At 47.5% G+C, this 17,747-nt stretch overlaps 1 long non-coding RNA gene across 1 annotated transcript; it reads right to left on the bottom strand.

Moving 5' to 3' along the window:
- Positions 1 to 1,435: 1,435 nt before the first annotated feature.
- LOC107321847 lies at positions 1,436 to 17,718 on the bottom strand. The gene is made up of 2 exons (XR_004309114.1): positions 17,608 to 17,718; positions 1,436 to 16,502 (listed from the first exon to the last, which is right to left on the bottom strand). It is a non-coding gene; the product is annotated as an uncharacterized LOC107321847 (long non-coding RNA).
- Positions 17,719 to 17,747: the final 29 nt, after the last annotated feature.

Consider the following 17,747-nt stretch of genomic DNA (forward strand, 5'->3'; position numbering starts at 1 on the left):
TTGTTTTGGGGTTCTCACAGGGTATGCAGATGGCATTGCTGATCCCTCTATGTGCTCAGAGCTGGATGCCAACCACCTCCCCAGCCCCCTGCTGCTTCATTGAACTGGTTGCACTGGGGAGGGAGGGGAAAGGGGGTTTTATTTCTCCTCCTTGTGAAAACATTGTGTGACACATTTGGCCTCGCTGTTGTGTTTGTGTCTCAAGCCTTTTCCTGATGTTTCCGACAAACAGGACATCATAAATACAGGCTTCTCCCAGGGAGGGAACACTTCTGATGTTCCCTCAGCAGCCAAAATGTGACTGGCTCCTGTGCTAGGAAAGGGCTCTTTCCTTCCAGCCTCACCCAGCTGGGGGGGAAGAGGTGTAACTGGATTTAAATGCATGCTAGATTGCATGCGTTGAGGAGATATCATCACCAGCTTAACAGTGGGGTGAGACCCTCATACCTTCAGGTATGGTGGGCACAGATGAAGATTTAGTGTGGCTGTCTGGAAAATTCCTGTCTTAAATGTGTGGCATGGGAGAGAAGGGTGGACTTTAATATGGGATGTTATTATGGGACAGACCGAGTCATTCAGGCACCACAAGAGGTAACAGAAAAAACCTCCTGAGATTCTGTTCTGACCAGCTAACATAGAAGATCCCATCGGCTTCAGCAATTCAAGACTGGGAATTGCTTTGTTACACAGTAACGCTCCTAAGTGATGCTCTAGGAAGCTTTTATTTGCTTCTGCTCTATTAGTTTAATGCATTAATTTGGCACAGAGGAGGTGGAGCCCATAATATCCTGCTCCTGAGGAACGAGTGCTGGGCAACACTGTGAGCCACTGTTCCAAGCATGGGCTTATTTACTTTAATTAGAAAGTGCACTTGTTGAGTCGTCAATTAATTAGGTAAAGCAGCACCTACTGAGAGCAGCTGAAAGAGCTACTGTATGAGGAAGGAGGGAGGGGGAGAAGGGAAGGATGAAAAGGGAAAGATAATACCAGGGCTGGAAAGCAAATGGTGGTGGAGGTGCCAGGAGGAGATCACAGGTACTGCTCTGTTAGAGCCTAAATTGTGGTCACTGTTCCTAAATTGCCTTCAGGTCCAATTGCTGCTGCAGATTCTGTGGGATTACCTGGGGTCAGACTGCAGGCTGTTCTAAAGCAGATCATTGAGTAGGAGTTGGAGATGGGTTTGTGCTGTGCTGTCCCACTCCCGACCTGCTGTGGTCTATTGGCAGCTGGGAGCACCTTGGCTTCTGGTCTTATGGCCAGCAAAAAATACTGCAAAATAAATTGCAGGCACTTGTTTTATGGACCAAGTAGTTCATTGCTGCTTTGAAGATGTCTCAGCATCCTTTGCTGTTTCATTTCCCTTTCTCTTCTTTTGCTTTTTTTCCTTTTTGAGTGAATATCTCCAAAATTTCTAAGCAAACAAGTTGGTCAGGATTGAAAGCAAGTTTTCATGTTCTTATTGCAGTAACAAGCTATTAATACCAGATGTTCAAAAAGTTGTATGTGTCCCAAGAATAAGGAGACAAATGAAGCTTCGTGTAGTCCTTTCCTTCTGTGTCCTATGTGTGTGTGTAGGATTCATGTCTCGTATCTACATGGAGTAGAGGTTTGGGGGGAGGGCGGGTTGTAAGCAGAGCTTGAATTCATTGTGCCAGTTTCCAAAGGCTGAGGTTGAAAGCAACGTGCCGAGCGTCATGAGACTTGTGATAAAATCAGGCAGGGTTGCCAGTTTTAAACTTAAACCCATCTCCCCATCAAGAAGTTCACTTGAACTTCAGCCCAGAAGCAGTGGAAGAATGCGGTGAAGTTGGGCTGAGTTTTGGGCCTGACCCTTTGCCTGGCAGCCCCGCGTTTGCCGTAGAAGTCTGTGGTTGTTTTAAATACCATGGCTAATCAAAAACCCATTTAGTGGGTGGCTGCAACGCTCTCTGAAAGGTCCCGTGTTGACAGATGGATGCTTCAGTGCTGCAGACAGATAATAGGTTTTCTGTGATCTTCTGTGCCTGTGAGGTCTTTTTAGCCTTCCCCAGCATGTATTTGCAGGGATATTTTGGGGGCTCCTGATGAAATGTTATGCTCCAGTGATGTCTACGTAGCAATTTCCAGGGAGTTGTAATCACAGACTGAACCAGTCTTCTCAGAGGTTGAGGGAACCTCTCCTCAGCATTGCTGAGGTTCGCTGTCATTCTTTGGCTCCATGCAGGAGCACAAGCGTGGTTCCACCATGGGTAAAGGCAGCGTTCGTGGTGGGCAGCAGGAACACTGTGAGCTCTTGTAAGCCTCTTCCTGAGCCCTTGGAATATTCCTAAGAGCAGCATTTGTGTCACAGCACAGCATTAGGTAATGGCAACCATCAGAGCCTGACTCTGCTTAGCATTCACGTCACTCGTGTTCCACTCTGAGAGCAGAAGCTTGGTGCAAAGGAGAAGCTCTTGGAAAATGAACTGCAGAAATGGTTACAGCGCAGCTGCTTCAGCTCTCTTTGCTTTTTGTGTCATTGATGCTTCAGCCCCTAAAAGGCTCTGATCCCTTCCATTGAATCTGTTCCATCAGTGCATCCCTAAAGCCTTGTTTTTTTTTCTTTACCCCAACGTGCAGTTCAGCTTTAAGTAACAACTGTGACTTTAAAAAGAAATAAATAGTGCATGTATCGCTTCATAAATCATCCTGGGAGGGTTTGTAGGACAGAGATGACTTCTGAACCGTAATGACTGAGGTTTCTGAGGAAGCATAGGGATTCAAATCCAAACCTTTCATTAATCTTAATGAGGAACAGAAGATTTGGGTGCACATCTCCAGAAGTGCCTTATAATGCTGTTAACTGTTAATCTGTGAACAAACCCTCCCCCCTCTTTGATGCTGCAGTCTCCTGATGCTCAGCAGGATGGTGAAATTGGTGCCCCCGTGGTGGGACCTCAGAGTGGGTTTGGTGCCCCAAAAATTGGGAGAGAGATGCAAACAAGCCTGATTTCAGCCCAGCAGCATTGCTGGGCTTCAGGCATCAGCTTTACCTCTGTAGCAGCCCCTAAACTGAGGCCAAAGCAACAGGGAAAGAATCTCCTGCTAATGTAGGTCTGGATCCTCTTGTGTAGCTGATGGAAATCCTCATACATACATTTCTTAGCTGCAAAACAATGTGTAAGATGTGAATGTTTGGAACTGAGCAAAGGCGTCTTTTGGATGAATAATGTACATGCAAAGAGTTGTTCACATCGGGTCAGTTCTAAGTAGTTTTCAGCTGGAACAACAGAATCAAGCCCAAGAAGCTTTCTCCTGTGTTTGCACATTGAAATTTTGCTGTCTCCATTTCAAAATTAATGTTTATTTTTTTTATCTGAAATGAAAGTTCTGGCACTTCGAAACCACGGAATGGTTTAGAAAGGGCTTAGAAACCATGGTTTGGGTTGGAAGGGACCATTAGAGCTCACCCACCCCAAGCACCTGCACTGCCCATGAGAACAGTGCGACTGTACCATAGGCTCATGGCACTCATAAAGCTTTTCCAGTGGTATTTCCATGTTTGTGAAGGAGTTGTGGTTTTTCAGCTTTGCGTAGATTTGATGCAGCTATGATAGCTTTGCTTCAACAGATGGAAGAAGCAAATGTCCCACATGATGGTGGTGCTCATTAATGTGGCCTTGAAACTAGTTTCCCAAAACATCTTATTACACTTTTGGCATCAAAGCAATGAAACCTGGTGAGGTTTTCATGAGTCCTGTAGCAGCTAAAGCCGTGTATGTGCACAGTGACTTTGGTGATGGGAGAGACAGAACCATGCCTGAAACTCTGCATTCACTAGAGTTAATCTTCATAAGCCATTCCTGTAATGATCCTAATATTTCCAGCAATCATCTGCAGCGCAGCCAGTCTGGTTGGTCCTGAAGGAATTATAAAAGCAGTCTAACATTTCCTAACCCTGTTTCTCTCACTTGTATGTACTGAGGGATTCAAATAGCAGTGGAATTCCTTATTTATTTTATGGGTGGTTTTATAATTTTTGGTGTATTTTCCCAAGCTGCCACCATTAAAAGAGTTGCCTTCATTGGAGTACCAAAGAGAGACGACTTGACTCATGCAATTGGTCACAGCTAAATTCAGCTTTGGACTTCAGATCTCACATTCTGAATCTGCACAGTGTGCAGGGATTTGGGAGACAAAATACCTATTTATGCTTCCCAAGATGAAGATGAAGCAATGGATTGGAGGAAGCAGAAGTTCTGTCTTGTTCTTTCTGCTTATTTTCGAAGGCCAGCAGCAATATCTGAGGATGTGCTGTTCTAAAGGCTTTTTGATCAAAAGGTAGAAAATTAAGCCCGTTTAAGTCTTGATTGAGGCTTAGAACTGAAGTAGCTGCTGTTTGATGTAGGGACAAAGTGCAACTTTGCCCCTCTGTGCTGTGGTAATCAAAGTGGAGCAAATTAGGAGTGTTTGTACACAGCAGAAATATCAGAACAGAACCAAATCACCCCAGACAATGAGCTGCAAAGTTGTAGCAAAGGAAAACTTTATCTTCCCTGGAACTTGAGATTTGCTCTGTATGAAGCACCAGCCTGTTATCTGTGTCTCAAACGTGACTGTATCCGTTGTGATGTGCCATTTTAGACTCCAATGGTTGTGCTTAATTACTCACCAAGTCACCAGGGGGCACCCATGGCTAAAGCTTTAATTGTCCATAAGGAGCTGCAGGCATTCCCGTCCATAGGATCTCCTCTAACCTCCCAGGACTGTATCTGCTCCCTTTGGGGCTGACTGCTGCTGGAGGGAAGGCAGGAGGCTCTGAAGTCAAGTCTTGGCAAGGTGGGAAGAGTTCCAGCCTCTTTCTGTAGGGAATAGAGGAGAAATCCCAAAGCACCTCCTTTTGTGCAGGGGTTTAACTGCAGTCTGCTAAACTCATGAAATAACAAGGTAGGACCATTACAACAATCTTTTTAGGCATTTTGGTTCTATTTTTTTTCCCCTTCCAGCCAACTCTAAAGCTTTTTTTAGTAAAACTTTTTTAGTTCATGATGAATTCAGGACCGGCTGTTACATTAACAAGAGACAGTCATTTATAATTAAAGACAGGTTCATGCTTTTGCTGTTCAAGGATGGAATTAGAGTTCTGGAATAAGAACGAAGCTTTCTAGTGATCTTCTACGTAGGATGTTTACGTAGCAGTGTGGAAGATTATAGGGTTTCAGCAGTCACGTAAGGACTTGAAAATACCCATAAGTGAGCTGCGTATTGAGTTGTTATTGTCTTAATTTCTGTTTACTTTGATATTGCTGATTAATCCTCAAAAGTGCCCAACATCTTTCTCCCCCTGTGCCCTCTGGTAGGAAATGTGGTGTTCTGCATTTCTAAAATGGAAAGTTGAATGGAGATCTTGGCTGCCTTTCCCCACCTTCTCCCCTTTCTGCTCTTTGGACCGTACTGATTCCACATCTGTATGAGCATCTCGTTCCAGCGACATGACACGTCCCTCTGCGTCCTTATAACCACAGCTTTACAGGCTCAAAAGATGAATTGCGTTGGCAAGCAACGCCGACAGCGCTAGTAGTTCTTTCCTTCCCAGCTCTAAGAATGGAAAGAGCCTTCCCCACTTTGATCAGGAAAAGCCTGAGCAAACAGAGAGGCTTTAGGCATCCCCAGGGGTCGGGGACAGGAGGCGTGCAGCAGGGTTTGTGTGCTGGGAGCTTCCTCCTGCTGCCAGCCACACATCCACAAGCTGGGCTCACACTTGAGCACAATGAGGTAAATGAGCCTGAAGAAAATGTGATGTGGGGAAGAAATCCTGGTGCTTCCCAATGAGAAATTTGCTTGCTGTAGGAGCCAGGTGTCTGGAGGCTCCTGGAGCCCATAGCTGTAGTTCTCTCTGCTCGCTGTTCTCACCTGGCACACAGGAAGGAACCACCGGTTCCTCTGAGCTAATTGCCCTTTTTTAAAAGCAGATCCATCTAATTTCTGCTGAGTGAGCAGAAACTCTCATTAATTTGGAACAGGGAGGGAGGAATGCATAATGAGCAAGGAAGCACGGATGAACTCCACGCTCATCCCCACAGCAAATGAACCTGCAGTGAAGCCAGAAGACCACCATGGGCTGGGGTAACGTGCAGCCAATGCCTGCAGCTCTGTGGGATGCTTGTTCCCTACAGCACCAGGGTTTCCACCTCCTGAGCCCACAATGCCTTCGATTCAATGGTGGAACCAATTCCGTGTTTGCATTTTGGTGCCTGAATTCTTGTTGCTGTGCATGGAGTTTCTATAGAGGGCTGAATAATGGAATAAGGCTGGGCATGACCAGCTTTCTTCTGGTACAGGGTGGAGGGGTATGTTTTGCTGTATGCATCTCTCAATGATGCTGATAATCTCTGTTAATGTGTGTGGTGTGATAGCAAGTAAAGAAAATCTATTGTAGTTCATAGGATGTGCATAATGAATGTAACAGGAAAATGGTTAACACGAGGATGCAGAAGTGAGGAAGAGGTGTGTGTAAAGCAGCGCAGTTACTGCAAGTCCAGAAAGAAGGTGTAAGTTCTATTTGGAGCCTCCAAATCCATGATGAATGTCTCTCACCATCCAGTATGATCTCTGTGCTCCCATAAAGCCATGTCAGTGCTTGCTCTGGGATGTGTTAGCCAGGAAGAAACTTGCAGATGCTGCAACTGCCAAGCACTGTATTGAGGAAACACCTGGGTTGTGTCTGAATGCACCCCATGTGTGAGGCAGGGAGGTCTGATGTTCTGAGGCAAAGCCCTGATCCAGATAGAGATGGTGGGTAGATAGTGCAGAGCACGCTTTGATTTCCCAGGGCAGAGAGCTGGGAGGCAGCAGGGATCCTCCAAAACCATCCGAGGCATTTAGCAGAGCAACCATCATCTTCACACCATTGGCTAAACCTGGGGGAGCACCCAATTCCTTGGAGAACATTGGAGGATTCCTTGGGGTTGAGAGCAGCTCTCAGCAATAAGCTTGGAGATGGCGGACCCAGTTTGTCGCTTCTTTTCCTTTTGGAAATTGAGATGCTGAGTTTCCTGCTGATTGTTGGTGTCACTGGAAATGAGGAATCTCACAGTGTAGGAAAAGGGGTAGGAGACTGAAAATGATTCACATTGTTTTCCAAGTAGTCTTATGGCTGGGTGGAAAGAAATAGATGAGGAATGGGAGAAGATGATAAAGTGTTAGGATATCAAAAATATATTTTTGGACGTAGGAAATGCTTTCCTATATGTAGGAAAATGACCAGGTTCTTATGGGTGTAAATGGGGAGTGCTTTTGGCAAATGAAGCTGCTGAAACAATGGCTTTTGTTCTGGGGTCACCAAGAGGGGTACAGAAGTGGAAGCACCTTGAACCAGTCACTTTCCAAACCTTTGGCTTTAACCTGCAGTTTCCTTCTGTGTTTACAAAGTGAGATTAAGAGCTTTGCTTCCATTCTGTGAAGGCAAGCTGGTTTTTAAGAGCTTTACAAATAATGAGGGATGACCCGAAAATTTCTTTGTCAAAATGCAGATCTGGCTCCAACTTGATGCTTTCTTTTCCCTCTGCTGGCTTTCATCCCAATGTAAAATGGTGTTTTAGGTGATGCTCTGCATCTGATTTTTCTTATTCCTATTCCTAGACATTGTAAAAGCTGCTGGTTTCAGACAATGGTGTGTTCTCTCCCTTTGGTTTATTTGAAGCCTATCTTGCTCGTATTTCAGTCAAGCTTATCCGAAACTTTCCCCTTTGGAACAGGATCAGACTGAGCATCGGTCTGCATTGGCTTCTCCTCACTCCCTGCTTTCCCTTGTTCCTTGTGGGTCTGCTCTGAAAAAGGTCTGTGTAGATAGAAAGCAATAATTTATATTCTAAAAGATCCAAATCTTTCTCTTACAGCTGAGCTGGAGGGATGAATCGTAAATTTTTGTAGAGCAGGTGTTGTAATAGCCCTGGTTGCTGAGCAGCAAGCCCTGAGCCGGTTCAGCTCCCTTGGTCTTGTCTGTACTGGATGTTGAAAGGCTCATCCAGCTCCATCCTCTGCTCAGAACCCCAGGACAACCTGTTGTGTTCTGGTGGTTATCTTAAATGTCTTGCTCTCACAGCAGCCTGGGGTTTTGTCCTCTTCCTTATATTGCTCCTCTACTCCAACCACGTTGGAGCCCTGCTGCCTCACTCAGTCTATGTTGGGAAATCATAGATACTGGCAGATGCTGAGCCTGGTAAAACTGGTTGCTTGTGGTTCATACAGCCCATAGTCTGCTGCTTACTTCCAGCAGCGTGCTCTCCCTGCAGAGCATGCTGTATTATTTACATTTCTGCTCAGAGTGTTCTTGTCTGGCACAAAGAACAAAAGCACGCTGGTATGGATGGGTGAGAATGCATAGCTTTGTTATTAGAACTGGAACTTCTTCTGCTTGGACTTTTGTATTGGAAATAACATGCAGTGATTAATCTAGTCCTGGCTTTGTTCTTTTTATGACAAAAAGGATTGGCTTTTGGAGGACTTCCTGCTTTTTTGAAGGACTTTGCAAGGGTTGATTGATCTGTAGTAATAGTAGTGAAGTCACCAGAGTCTCTGTAGTGACCAGATGGAGATAAGGAAGCTCTTGATAGGAGTAAATACTAAGATGTCGGATGTCAAAACTGCAAACTGTGGGCTCCATAGTCAGCTTGGACCTGAACGTCCTCTTTGTTTGGCCAAACAAAAAATAGATAAACAGAACACTGAAGGCAATTAGCTTTGTTTGCTTGCCTTTGTCCCCTCTCTACCAAATCATTGTAAAATTAGGAATAATGCCAGTGAATTCTGTAGCTATTCAGCGGACTAAAGCTGGTGCATAGGAGATGAGCAACAAATAAGTATAGCACTTCTGTTTTCAATAACCAGCCCATTCAGATTTAGCTTTTATCCCATTTTCTTTCTCTCCTTCAGACTGAAGGAGGTTTCTATGATCCCATGTTGGTGCACCATGGATGGTTCATTTCCAATAGCTCAGTTCTTTACCCCCAGAGCTGTTAGTGACAATGTTCAGATCCTTTCAAGGCTTGCACCTCATCTCCCATCTTATCCATGTTCCTCCCTGCCTCTCCAAGGCCGTGTTCCTGGTCTGTGGGATTTTATGGTAGCTGCATGCCTGCTCAGTGCCACATGGTGATGTGCCATCAGCACTCAGTCTCTTGTGGTTCCCTGGGAAAAAACAGCTGGTGCTTCACCTTCTCTAACACTGTTAGCATCGCTTTAGACATATGGGCTTTGATGTGACTGCAGCTGTTGGCAGCGTGGAGTCTGCTCAGAGGGCAGCGAGCTGCCCACAGGCACTGCTCCTTCAGGGTCTGCCAGCACAGCCAGCAAGCAAATAGGGTTCACATCTACCCACTCCCAGCATCACAGCTCCAACTGCAAAGCCTCCATTCCAGACTACTGTCACCAGCACCCATGGAAAATGGGATGCTCACAGCAAGGATGTGCTGATGGTGCAGAGCACAGCTGCTGCTCTCAGCACATAGAGGAGCTCTTCAAAGCTTAACTGGGAGAAAGGCATATGAAACAGCTAACGTGCAACCCAGCTAACAGTAAACCCAGCCCAAACATGCCAGGTTAGTGCTGCTGGCTCTATGGTGCTGTGCAGGAGCACGGCACGTCTTCATGCCCATGCACTACTGAGCTGTCCTTGGCTGGGGCTGATGTTGGTTTGCTACCTTTACTTGGTGTGGTTATTTCTGGCCAAGAGAAGATTAAGCCTGCAGTGGGTGTTTGCTATGTCAATAACTATAATTAAGCGTTTGTGGTTCTCTTGCAAACTCTGGAAACTATAATTTTCAGCGTAGTCCCCTCCTAGCATTGCTATGGGGAGAGGGTGGTCTTTGTAGGGCTGGAAAAAAATTAAGAAGTCATAGCTAGAAAATAAAATGCTGATCAGTGCTGTTCGTATTAATTCAGTGCTATTTCTCCTTTAAAGAAGAAGGAAAATAGAAACCTTGCCATTTCTCTCTATCTTCCAAATACTTCAGGGAAAGTTTTGCACAGAAACTAGTTTGTTCCTGTTGTCTAATAACGGCGTGTCAGGAAAGAAATTAAAAACAGCTCAAGAAGAAGAGAGAAACTTAATTTCCTCTGCGAGTTCCCTTGGCTGACCATGTGTAGGATAGGGGTGCAGTTTGCAGCGCTGCTGAATGCAGGGTGGGTGGGTAGGGGAAGCTCCGTGTGGTTGTGACTCAGTGGAGGAGCCCCATGTTCTTCTCCTCCTTCAGAATGGAGCCTTTAAGTATCTGGAGCTCTTGCTATGTCCAGCTGGTGAATTAAGGAAAGCTGTGTGGGTGGTGATGAGTTAGAGCTCACATTAATAATGGCTTTTAGGATGCGATGATGAAAGGTGTGCTGGGTGCATCAAAGCGTTTTCTTGCACTACAGCCCTATCCATTGCATGTTTGATGGGGAGGGCTGGCTCAGGGCCCCATGCTTGTTGCTCTGAGGTGGGAATCAGGCTGCCCACATCAGTGGGTGCCCAGGGCTGTACTTGCCCCATAGCAGTGGGGCCATCATGTGTGTGCCAGCCTTGCAGAGCATCGTGCCCCTCCCTCCCCAACATCACTCACTGAGCCTTGGTGCTTATTCAGGGCTTTGGAGATGTGAAATGCTAAGTAGTCTCTTGTATTCCATTCTGCTGGTTAATGAAAAGTCTCATGGTTCATTTTGGTCCTGCTCATGAGCTAAATGTGGAGTTGGGTGGGAAAAGGGAATAGGGAATCATAAGTGCTGTTCGGAGAAGAACATCTCAAGACACAGTGAGATTAAAAGCTGCCCTTTTAAATCTAAATAAGAAATCATAGAATGGCTTGGATTGGAAGGGACCTTTAAGATCATGTAGTTCCAACCCCTGCTATAGGCAGCTCCTGGCAGACCAGGTTGCTCACAGCCCCATCCAGCCTGGCCTTAAATGCTTCCAAGGAGGGGGCATCCACCCCCTCACATTAACAACAGTTTAATGTGAGCTCGTAATAAAGAAATGGCAGAGAAAAGCAGGAGGAGAAAGGCAGGTGTCAGGCTGCCTGTGGAGTGAGATGGCACTGATAAAGCACACAGTCGGTCTGTGTGTGAAGAAAATGTTGAAGCACAGTGAGTTTGCCAGTGGAAATGTTTGCTGATGACACGCGAATGAGATGTTCCATATGAAGAGGGATTTGACTGTTTTCTGAGGAACTGGAGAGTAAACAGCGTTTCTTTCTTGGTTTTTGGAGTGTAAACCTTGACCCTCATCTAACCCGGGTCAGTGACAAGACTTCTTCAGTGCCGGAGACTTTGGGGAAATGAGAAACAGGCTTAAAAATGCCTCAACTGCGTCTGCACAACAGCCCCTCTATGTGATGCTGTTGGGCAGTGTGAATGAGGGCCTGCCCCCTTGGCTGTGCTTCTCAAGTATTTAAGGGTCAAATTCTCCATGCTACTGTGCAGTGGAAATGCTGTGCTGTGTCTGAAGCTGCTCATGCAACCCCCACTTATTTGCCCCTAAGAAGTGGTAGAAGTTGCCCTACTTGGATGCAGACAGTTTACCAAGAGTTCACTGTGTTTGTCTTCATGATGTGCTTTTAAATGTGAAATCCAAGTGACTTTACTGACATCCACTCTTCTGTGACATGTATTTGGCCCAGGCACTGTTGGAAGTCCAGCTACCTTCAACAGACACATCAATGGGACTGGAGTACCTGCTGCCCCTGTTATCCTGTGTATCAGGGGCTTAAGGAGTGATACAGAGCACACAAGTGCTGCTCCCATCAGTGGAAGCGCATAAAGGCTCCTGAGCTTCAGGTCCTCAATGGCAGATCCCACTGTGAAGCTGCTATGGATGCCTTCCATTCACACCTATTCCATTCAAATCACAACGGGGAGGGGAAGATATCTCTCAAACTCTGAAAACCAACAGGCAAACAAACAAAAATCCCCTTCCGTGAAATCCATTTCAATCACTGCATTTTATTCTCCTCTCCTCCGGGGAGGAGGGGATTTATTTCACCAGCGGGTGGATAAATATTGACTCGATGCCTTTTTATTTTCCTTTTCCTTTTGGATTTGGAGGAGCTGAGACACAACCAGGTCTCTTATTAGTTCTTACTCAAACATGAGTAAATACAGCCTTTCTACAGTGGCTCCAGTTTGGAGAGCTTTACCATACGCTATCATTATTGAAGTGGGGAGAGAGTAAGAGTGTGCAGACGTGAAGAAGTGTGTTTGCTGGAAGGAAAGGAGCCTATTGGCTTTGAAGCAGATCTGTACACACTCAGTTAACGTCGTATGTCAGAAGATAACTTCTCTGTGAAAACGGGCTGCGTTTCTGCTTTGTGTGCTAACAATTCAAGGGGAGTATGGAGAAATGGAGTATTGTTCTGCTCTAAGTGGCACAGATTGCATTTCAGTCGGTGCAGATAAAGTGCTAGGAACTGTCTGCTGTGCTCCAGAAGATGTATTTGAATTGCATGTTTAATCAGCAGGTTTTTTCCTGTGGCCCTTTACAGCCAAATGAAGCTAAACCAGCCCTAATGAGCTGTGTGTCTGCACGGTGGCAGGTTGTGGTGGATGTAAAAGCTGGTCGGGAAATAGATTTACACTCCTTCGTGCAGGAGAACCTGCTGCCAACTGCACAGCACAGTAATAACAGTTTACTGGCAGTGCTTTGCATCCGAAGGTCTTAAATATCATTGCACATAAAATGATCTATACCACGAGCTCTGCTCTAGAGGTAAGAAAGTAATGGCACAAAAGCGACAGCACCTTGTTGCTTCAGGGGTCGTGCAAACCAAACCTGAGCCCTCGAGAGAAATGTATAGCAGAATAGTGACCAGCAGCCAGTGTTTCCTTAGGGAAGGTGGGCTCGGGCTTGCATCACTGTGTTGTGTTTCCCTTCTTTCCAATGGAAAAAAGCTCTGTGTAATGATTAACAGCGGCTCCCAGCTCTTGGTCAGCCCGGTGGGATATGGCACAGCTGAATAGCACTGTGTGAGCACGCTTTGCCAGCTGTGGCATCCCCACAGCAGCGGTCAAGAGACAAAAGCCTTTAGTGTTCCCCCAAAAGAATTTAAAACATTTTACATCAAACGGCTGCAGAAGTTCAAACATGTCACCAGCAGCCTATGGCATGGGCTGGGAATGGGGGGGAGAGGATAGCGCAGGGCAGAGCATGGGTTGCACAGATGATTTTTGAGCTCTCCGTTCATCTCCTGCATGATTGATGCTGTCCATGTGAGGAATGAGAAATGCAATGTGCAATGGTTTTGCATCACCAAATAGAAATCGAACAGTGGTCCCTAAAATAGGAGCAGAGCTATGTGATGTCGGTGGGTTCCCTCTGCCTGGAGCTCCCAAACAGCTCCGGGTTAAATGCTCTGCAGCCCTTAGGGCCCTGAAAGGCCCTTTATCCCAGCTCCCTGTTTGTTTGATTCTTCCCACAAGCCTTTCCTGTGCCTGGATTCACATTGCTTGTGCCTTCTGTGGCCACGCCACAGCCTTACCTCTGAACGAGGCATTGAGCTAAATATACCCAGTGTCCAAAGCAAATGCTCTGTTCCCAGTGCCGTGTGGTTCCGGTGGCATCTCCTCCTCCCCCCCTCTACTGTTCTTATTTTGGCTAATTAAATTACAACAGCCACTTTCTTTTATTTAATTTCATCGCCGTGCCAATTTGCTGCAGTTCATTTAGTGTTTTAAAGCGGCCTCCATTTAAATGTGGGAAGGAAGGAAAATAAATCTGCTAAATATATTTCTGTTCAGCTCAGATGTTGCGGCTTTTCTCTTTTTGAAGAACAAGGTCTAATTTTTTGGACCTGAATTCACTCAGCACAACTCTTGGCTTCAATAACATTGGGCTTCCTTTTGTTTTAAGCTCCTTCTCTTATCCCAATTGCTCTGCTATGCTGGTGTCTGTGTGCCAACAGAGCCTTTCTGCATCTGTTTGCATCTAAGTGAAGTTGAGTGTGTCCATCAACATTGGCATTGCTTTTAGTCTCATCATTGCAAAGAGATGTAGCATCCCTCCTGCTTTCCTCCTTATCCCTTGCTCTGGGAAGATGGGCCTTTATCTCCTTGGGTTAGTTTAGCTCATTTAGGGGTGAGAGAGATGATTAAATACTCATTGGTGCTTTGGAAGAGATGGGAAAGAGCAGTAGGCTGCAGTGTGCAGTCAACAGCATTTCTCTCTTGATTCTATGCATTTCTTTGCAAAGTTATAGGCCTATATATATATAATATATATATGTATGTATATATATTAAACAGTCTTGGCTAGGATGTGTTTCTGAGCAAAGAACGCATGACTGAAAAACATGCAAGAAACGGCTGTGGAGGGGAAAAATAAATAGCTGAGAAAATAGAAATTTGATGTGGTTTCTGACAAGTGTGTGAATGCCTGTTGCCCCCAGAGTCACAGAGCTGGGCTGGGTGAGCACTCAGGGTTTGCTGTACAGGAGCTCCATGCAGGTTTGTGGATGTGTGATTTGGATGCTCGTTGCTGGACAGGTTCCCTGGAGGAAAGCAGGCCATGAGGATGCTGGTTATTTACCCCACTTGTAATATGGCTTCTTTCATTCCTTGGCGTTCTATTGTTGTTACTTAAAGCTTTGTCAATTACAGCAAGAAAGCAAAGTGCAGATGTTTTAGAGCAAAGGTATTAATAAAATCTTGTGCCTTTAGAAACTGGGAGATGCAAAACCACAGCCCATCCGTGGGCTCAGCCAAATGCACATATTAAAGAGGAGAAGTCCTCAGCACGCGTGGTAACAGAAGAGGAGCAGGAGGTCTGATTTATGGGGGAGCCCATAGCCTTTGGCTGCACTTTGGGGTCACTTTTTTGAGTGAAACCCGCTTTGCTGAGTCAGGCCAGTGGATCCTTGAGTTGTCTTAACATGAGAGCGTTCCCCTCCCGCTCCAGGTTCAGGGACGCGGGTCAGTGGCTCTATTTATTTCGGGGGGTACCCGAGGTCAGTGCTCACAACCAGCCGGAGGGGATTTGGTTCTGCCGCTCCTTGAAAGCCTGAGGGGGGGACGTGGGGAGAGCCCCGGGGGTGCTTAGTTGCGATGCCCAGCGCCCTGCCCGCTGCCTGCAGCCCCTTCCCCACTAGGGGAGCCCCGGTGCCCCCATCCTCCCGTGCGTTACGGCAGCGCTGAACCTGCCCCTCGGAGGCTGGATCTGCGCTCATTAGCTGATGTTTGCTGAAACCGGATACCTGGGGCACCCCAGCCAGCGAGCGGAGTCCCCTGGCTGTGCAACTATTTAAAAGGACGAGGGCAGCCTTACCATTTCCACCTCTTTCACATCCATGTCCCTCCCAGCTCCCGCTCCCAACCCATCTCCTCTTCTGGATCCCTGCAGCATCAATGACCCACGAGCGGAGCGACCCGAGGGGAACCTGCTGGTGTGCACACCGGGAAAGGATTACCTGCTGAATTCAGGGGGATCTCAGGCTTTGTGGGCACCCCTGAGCCTGGCAGGCACCCACTGGCTCCCAGCACAGGAGAAACCCTAAAGGCTGAAGGGGAAGGAGGCAGGAAAGGGCCTGGGGTGTTTTTGGTTTGGTTTTGCTCCTTTTGCTTTCTATTATTGTTTTTAGTTATTTTTTTTTTAAAGAAGTAGACATTGTTGTAAGCTGCTGGGACAAATGAATGCCAATGAAGGTGGGGCTGCAAGGAGAAGTTGCACAGCCTCTTACCTCGCTGCAAAGTAAGTGCCCAAAGCAGAGCTGCTGGGGGGAGGCAGGAGAGGATCTGCCCATGGAGCTGAGGGTTTGCTCTGTCCTGGTTGTTCTGTTTGGAGCAGCCAGGGCTTGGGGTATCCCTGGCTTGTTGGAAAGGGAGGGGGCAAAGGGATGTGGGTTTTAGACATGCTGGCTAGCACAGAGTCCCCTCTGGTGACACAGCTGGCTGAGTGACTTGGGATCTGGTTTGCTCTGATGGATTTTGTCTAAGAGGACTCATTCCCCACCTCCCTGCCTTCTGGGCTTCTGTCACGTGGTGGTGGGAAAAGAGGGGTGCAGGGGTCCCTGTCCATCTCTCCCCATGGCAGCAGCGCAATGTAAGGAAAGACTCAGGGAGTCCTACATATCCAAACCCCTCTGTGTGCTCCCATCCTCCCCCCATCCCCTGAACTCCACACCTAGTGGGTACCTTGTAATGTGGGGCCCAGCTGTGCTGGTGCTGTGGGTCTGAGCTGCTTTGGGCACAGGGTTTGCAGCCCTGCAGTGATTCCATCAGCAGCCCTGCCCACACTGGGACCTTTCTCCACTAAGTTTTTCTCTGTCAGTCTGTACAGTCTGGAAAGGATCCCCGGTTCCTCCTCTGCTGCTCTTGTGGCTGAAGAGTTTGGTTTTATTATTTATTTACTTGCTATTCCTTTCTGCAAATGCTTCGGTATTACAGAGGAGGGCAGCAGAGAGAGGCAGCGGGGACATCCTTAAATCATTTTCATTTCTCAAAATCTGCCTTTTCCTCTTCTCTCTAAGTCCAGAGGAGAGATCCTTGGTGGGAGGGGGGTGGTGGTGGTGAGAGGCACATCTGCACTGCAAATAAATATAACGATCGCAACCACCAACCCAACCAACAACAACAACAAAAAGTTACAGCTAAGGAAAAAAAAAAAAATAACACTGATGAAGGATTTTGGAAACCAGAAGTAACAGAAATTGTGCTATTAATAAGGAGGAGGGATAAAAAGAGAGAGAGAGAGAGAGGCAAGAAATCCAGCGACCATGGGCCAGCGTGGCTTCCTAGCATGTACTTTCTGTTCTCTCTCCTTTTTCCCAAGGTAATTGCAGTCTGCCGAGAGGGAGTTAAATGGGATTAAAAGATCTGTGTAAGCAAAAGGACCCAGAAGAGAAGGAGGAAGGAGTGAGCCGTCCGGGCCAGGGGGTGTCTTTGACACAGCTGAGCCCCTTAGAGAGGCAGAGAGCTGAGCACCCGAGAAGGATGTACCCACAAACCGGCCTGTTCCCCTTTTTCTGATGGATTGCTGCAAAAATTGCCCGAAAGAGACAATGCACTAAACGTGATGGAGCCGGAATCAGAGCCGGTCTCCAGACTCAGAGCTACAGCAGCAGGCAGGGGGTGAGTACAAAGTGCTGCTTCTGCTGGGGAAAGGCATACCCGGGTGGGAATGGGGTCCTAGGGGTGCCGGGAGGGTTCCAGAGGGGAGAGCGTGCCTGGAGGGAGCCCCGCACGCTGGGGCGGCTGGGGTTGGGGTGGGGGAAGACATTCCTTCTGCCAGGGGATGATGTGAAAACTCCTGGGCTGGAGAGGAGAATGAGCTGGGAAGCAGGGAGGCCACGCTGGAGCCGGAGAAGGAGGGTGGGAATGGGGTTGGGGTGTGTGGCCGGGGATGAGGGCGCAGTGGTGGGGAGGGGAGCTGGAGGGCACGGCTCTGGGCATGGCAGGGGGACCCCCAATTCTTAGCACCGGGGGAAGGGGCTCCCAGTCTGGGTACTGATCCATGGGGAGGGCACAGGAATCACACCCGCATCGAGATGCCGGAGAGGGTGATTCCACCTCCCCGCAGTGCCCCCAGCACCTCCACCCCGGGTGGGCACGGGGAGGGTCCCAACCCCACTCATGAGCAGGACAGAAATGCCACCACCCAGCCCTGCACTGTGGGATGGGGGGCACCGGTACCTGGAGAGCAGTATTGTGGTCCTCCAAAAAGTGGGAGAGCTGTGGGGAGGGCTGAGGCACGTTCCGAGAGGCAGACGGGTGCGTGGTGGCATGTTCTTCATGTGCTCGCCGCACACGCGCGCGCACAAAGATCTCTGTCT

This window comes from Coturnix japonica, chromosome 17 (assembly GCF_001577835.2).
Source record: "Coturnix japonica isolate 7356 chromosome 17, Coturnix japonica 2.1, whole genome shotgun sequence".
In the NCBI taxonomy this organism is placed as follows: Eukaryota; Metazoa; Chordata; class Aves; order Galliformes; family Phasianidae; genus Coturnix; species Coturnix japonica.